Source organism: Tupaia chinensis, unplaced genomic scaffold (genome assembly GCF_000334495.1).
Source record: "Tupaia chinensis unplaced genomic scaffold, TupChi_1.0 Scaffold145396_1, whole genome shotgun sequence".
Taxonomy (NCBI): domain Eukaryota; kingdom Metazoa; phylum Chordata; class Mammalia; order Scandentia; family Tupaiidae; genus Tupaia; species Tupaia belangeri.
The window spans coordinates 465,809-471,394 of record NW_006205257.1 but is presented as its reverse complement, the minus strand read 5'-3'; the positions used below and the strand labels follow the sequence as shown (position 1 = coordinate 471,394).

General features: G+C 44.4%; 1 pseudogene; it reads left to right on the top strand.

The window, feature by feature from the left end:
- Positions 1 to 5,076: 5,076 nt before the first annotated feature.
- On the top strand, positions 5,077 to 5,287 carry LOC102475801 (40S ribosomal protein S28 pseudogene; annotated as a pseudogene).
- The last annotated feature ends 299 nt before the right edge of the window (positions 5,288 to 5,586 follow it).

Below are 5,586 nucleotides of genomic sequence, written 5' to 3'. Positions count from 1 at the left end.
GAAAGATATAGGCGAAAGCTTTGATTCAATCTTAAAATGGGTGATATAACAAATATATGTACTAATGGGAATGATCAGCAGATGGGAAAATACTATGATACAGAAAACCTGAGGGAACAATGTCCTTGGAAGGCAAAAGAAGGTGGAACAATGCACAAAACCAAGGGTTTGCCTACGGAGAAAAGCATGTACCAAAAGTAATGGGGGGAGGGGGGCAGGTGGTGTAGTGAAGCCACCAGACTCCCAAATGGACTGACTGCAGTTCAAACCCCAGACCTGGGGACTTGCTTTCTCTCTCTCTTTCTCTGTCTCTGTCTCTCTCTCTGGTAAGCACACATGCCCTATAGCAAATTAATAATAATAATGGGTTATCAGAAAAGTCAAGACACATTTTTGCATAGAAAAATAGAAATATATGTCATGACTTTTCCGACAACCAAATAAGTAAAATGAAATAAATCATTCTTTTTGAAAAAAAGGGAAGGGAGATAAGGCAAAGGAGATGTAATGGACATGTCGACCACCGTGTAGATGTGGTGACAGGAAGGACACAAGCTCTCTTGGATTGCAAAAAGGGAAATAGAAAAAAGCCTTTTATGAGGACCAGCAGTTAGCATAATGGCTATGTTGCTGGACTCCCATGTAGTCGACTGCGGTTCGCGTCCCGGGCCCGGTGGCTTAAAACTCACACCAGGTGCGTGTGCGTGTGTGCCCAAGATCCTGAGAGGAGAATGGAGGGGAAGGGAGATGGGAGTCCAGCGACATAGCCATTATACTAACTGCTAGTCCCCCCAGGTTTATTCTTTTATGGAATGACGGAAGGGGAGTAGAGGGGAGAGGTAAAGCCAGGTGTTTTCTATTATCAACTGCAGCTGTGGAGGTCTTGCAGTCCTTGTAGTTCTAAACAAGCCTCCCCTGGCCTTCTCTGGCTGAAACACAGTATCCTTTAACCTCTGCCTGCTGTGCAGCATTAGTCCAGGAGAGTGGGTCTGTGCCTTCACTCGTCTTTAAAGGTCACCACTGTTTAGCTCAGATTCAGCCATTCCCTACAGAGAACGAAAGAGAGGGGGGAGGGAGGGGGGAGGGGGAGAGAGAAGGGAAACGAGAGAGAGAGAGAGAGAGATAGAGAGAGAGGGAGAGAGAGAGAGAGAGGAGGGAAACAAGGAAGAGAGAGCAAAAGAGAAGTTAAGGAATCATCTCAAAGAAATCCATTGCTTTCTTCCCTCCACTCTGAATCCAGAAAAACAGCCATTTTAAGAACCTGCTGCTCGGGAACCAGCAGTTAGCATAATGGCTATGTCGTTGGACTCCCACGTAGTCGACCACAGTTGACGTCCTGGATCCGGTGACTTAAAACTCAAGCCGGGCGTGTGTGCGTGCATGCCCAAGATCCCGAGAGGAGAATGAAGGAGAAGGGATTGCGGCGTGACCATCCCCTCTGGGGGGTGATTTCTCGCTTTCTGTCTCTATGTCTCTGTCTGTCTGGCGAGCGCACGCACCCTATAGCATAAAACCTCTCAAAAAAAAAGAACCTGCTGCTCTAGGTACACTAATGAAAAGGGTTTTTATGGGTTTATATGTTACACTTATACTATATACTTAATCTTCACCATGAGAAAACAGAAGTGATAAACTTGCCTTACATGAAGTAATTACACTATACATCCCACTCTGCTCCCAAATGCATAGTTCAGTAGCAACTCGTACTAAAATGATCCTTGCACACAACACATCAAACCCATCACTTGAAAGAGCTAGTTTCTTTTAAGGAGCTAAACCTACTAATCTCTATGAACGAGATCACGCTCCAGCTTCTCTACAAAGTGTGATAAGAGCAGAACTACAACTTAATACCAAGTAATGTTTAAATATTCTATCTTAAAATCTATCATGTCTACACAAATAACTATCAATATTTCACAGCCTGGAAATTCAGGGCAGATAAGGCCACTTTCCGTATCATTCATGCAGGTTCTTGTCCTTCCCTAAGCCCTGTCTCAACAGCCCATTCAGACACGATACATGAACAACTTCCAGAAAGATGATGTTTCGGTGTAGATTTTCCCCAGCTTAGTTAGTGCTAGGTTGGGAGACCAAGACACTATAGGAGCCAAGGGACCACATGTGTCCTGGTCCCCTTTCCTACTACATACACAGACTTTTTTTGTTGTTGTTTTTTAAGTTTATGTATTTGTTTGTTTATTGAGAGAGACAGAGAGATAGGTACCCTCAGCAGGGTCTCGCCATATCAGGATCCTCTCCCCACCTCCCAGCCAGCCAGGATCACAAGCACCTGTGGGCATGCTCAGTATGTGCAAGTCAACCCCGGATCTAAACCCAGGCCTCCGATGTGGCTCCAGTATCTCACAGCAGTGCCTGACCACCGGCTCCACCACATACACATACTAGACTATACGTAAATACACCTGAACAGTGTGGTTCGGCAGAAATTCACTAGACCAAGAAGCAAGACCCCAGAACTCCATGTATCATTTCCCCCACTCCAATGACACACATGCACTAGGATCATGTTAACTAACCACAACCACCTGCTGTGGTTCAGGGCTGCTGTACTGGCCAAGGGCCAGAACTGCTTTGTTCTCATCCCAGCTCTACCACTAGGGAGCAGTGGGCTTGACGAACAATGATGAGAACCTGGTCCAAACCAGGCTAGGCTGTCAACTTCAGATCTGTTTCCTACCAGCTCATTTAGGTCCCTCCCTTCAGCTCTTTGGGCCTAAGGATATTAATTTCCACTCTGCAGGGGTACTGGGACACAACAGAGACTCAATGAATATAATTATATCATTACTTTACCTCTCTAAGCCTGTTCCCTAATCTTTACAGACGCAATGGCTCCAAATACCAGCTCTCCTTTTGTAGAAAGGCTGCTGAGAGATCCAGTGACATTGTAGACATGAAGGGATGATGGGTATATTCTGTACTGTGACATACTGGGTACCAGGAGAGGCAGCCAGAGGAGGAGACTGTCACTAAGGCTGGAGAGAGAGAACATGCTGGGAAGGCATGATCACTTACTTATAAAGAAAGTGTTTCTCGGGACCAGCAGTTAGCATAATGGCTGTGTCACTGGACTTCCATGTAGTCCACCTCAGTTTGAGTCCCGAACCAGGTGGCTTAAACTCATGCCAGGTGCATGTGCGTGCGTGCCCAAGATCCCGAGAGGAGAATGGAGGAGAAGGGATTGCAGCGTGGCCATTCCCCCTGGGAGGTGATTTCTCGCTTTCTCTCTGTCTCTCTCTGTCTTTCTGGCGAGCACACGCACCCTATAGCAAAAACTTCTCCAAAAAAAAAAAAAAGAAGAAAGAAAGAAAGAGTTTTTATTTTGAAGAAGTATGCTTTCTACTAACAAGCCTGGATGAAAAAGAAAAAAAGAGAGGGAGTAAAAAGAAAAGCCTGCTTTAGCACATGGTGAAAATTAGGAGACCAATTCATATGCCCAGTTTATTCCTCTTAAATCCTTATGAGAATAATCTCTTCATGCTACAAAGAGTCCAAAGTGGTCTTTTTAAAGTATGGCCATATGGACCACCTCCTCTTGACATCCCTGAGGAGGCTGTTAAAAACACAGGACCAGCAGTTGGCGTAATGGCTATGTCGCTGGACTCCCACATAATCGACTGCACAATTCCCGGACCCGGTGGTTTAAACTCATGCCGGGCACATGTGTGTGTGTGAGATTCCAAGATCCCAAGAGAAGAATGAAGGAGAAGGGATTGCGGTGTGGCCATCCCCTGTGGGGGCTGATTTCTCACTTTCTGTCTCTCTGTCTCTCCAATGAGCACACACGTCCTATAGCAAAAATCTCTCTACAAATAAAATACACCGATAAATAAAATATAGTGGGGAGAATGTGGCTAATGACAGTTTAATGTACATAGTATGCAAAATAATAGAGATGATTGGTATACTGATTATCCTAATTTAACTATTGCATACCATATTCATGGATTTTAAAAATCACATTATAATAACTGTCATATTAATACCAAAAAATTAATTTAAGAAATAATATGGGCCAGTGGCTCAGCAGTAATGAGCTGCTCAGACAAACCTGAATCCATATGGAAGATCACAAGTTCAGTTCCTCAGCTGACCTGTACACACCAGTCATGCATGCCCATGACCCTGATGGCTGGGAGGTTTAGGGGGAATCAAATGTGGGATCTGGATGAGGGTGCTTTCTTTGTCTCTCATTCTTTTTCACTCTTATGAAAGAAATAAATACACTTTATAAATAAGGAAACAGGGGCTAGGAGGTGGCATGGTGGTTGAGGTGCTGGACTCCCATGTGGCTCACCATAGTTCAAGTCCTAGACCCAGCAGCCTGAAAATTATGACAAGCATGTGTATGTGCACCCAAAGTCGTAAGAGAAAGATGAAAGAGAGGACTGCAGCATGACTATCCCCCTGGTGGGGTGATTTCTCACTCCCCCTCCATCTCTCTCCAGAGAGCACACACACCCTATAGCAAAAACCTTTTAAAAAAAGAAAGAAAAAAGAAACAAACAGATCGCTCAGAACTTCCCTCAATGCTTCTTATCTTTAGATATGGATTTTAATTCAGAAGTCTATATTTTAATAAGCCTTCCAGATAAGTCTGATACCTCCAAATGCTGAGGATCACCAGAGCATCCCACACAATGGGAACCCATGGAACGTAGCCTGTGCTCTTTCAGAGAACACACACTGATACTGACTTCAGACCGAGCTGAGCCTCCTCCCCTACCCCCCAGCCCTCCACAGGCTGGTGTCTACAGTGGCCTGTGTTTTCAAAAGAAATCACTGGTTCTAAAAATGGAGAGTTGGTTTTATGAGAATAAAATTATTGTTACATGATTATACCATGAACAAGAATGCTGAAAATACTGATGTAAAACCCTGCTAGAAATAGAATGAATGGGAGGATTTGTCACTCACTCCCATCTTTGGCTACACCAAGGGAGTTTACAAAGTGTATCAAATGTTTTTGAAATGTGCAAACCTTTTGAACCAGTAATTGAATTAAAGAAAACTATCCTAGCTCCGCCCGACGGCCGCCGCCATGCCGCCATCATGGACACGAGTTGTGTGCAGCTCATCGAGTTGGCCAGGGGCACCAAAGTGCTGGGCAGGACTGGCTCTCAGGGACAGTGCACGCAGGTGCGCATGGAATTTATGGATGACATCAGCCACTCCATTATCCGTAATGTGAAAGGCCCCGTGCGTGAGGGCGACATGCTCGACTCTCTTAGAGTCCAAAAGAGAAGTTCAGAGGCTGTGCTGAATTTTGTGCCGGGTCCTGGATGTCTGGGATGACAGCTTGGCCCAAGAGGATGATCTGCAAAGTTGAGTGAAGTGTTTGTATTGTAAAAAAAAGAAAAAAAGAAAAAAAAAATACTATCCTCAGAAAATACAGAGATGTGTGCAAAGATGTGTGTACAAGGGTACTCTGAACCTCTATATATAATAGAAAATAAACTAGTCATCTAAAAATCTGTAAACTGGCAACAAGTACAATGGAATGATAAAGTGAAATGCTCCCTAACTACTACTACTAACTACTTAAAGAACTCATATTCTAGG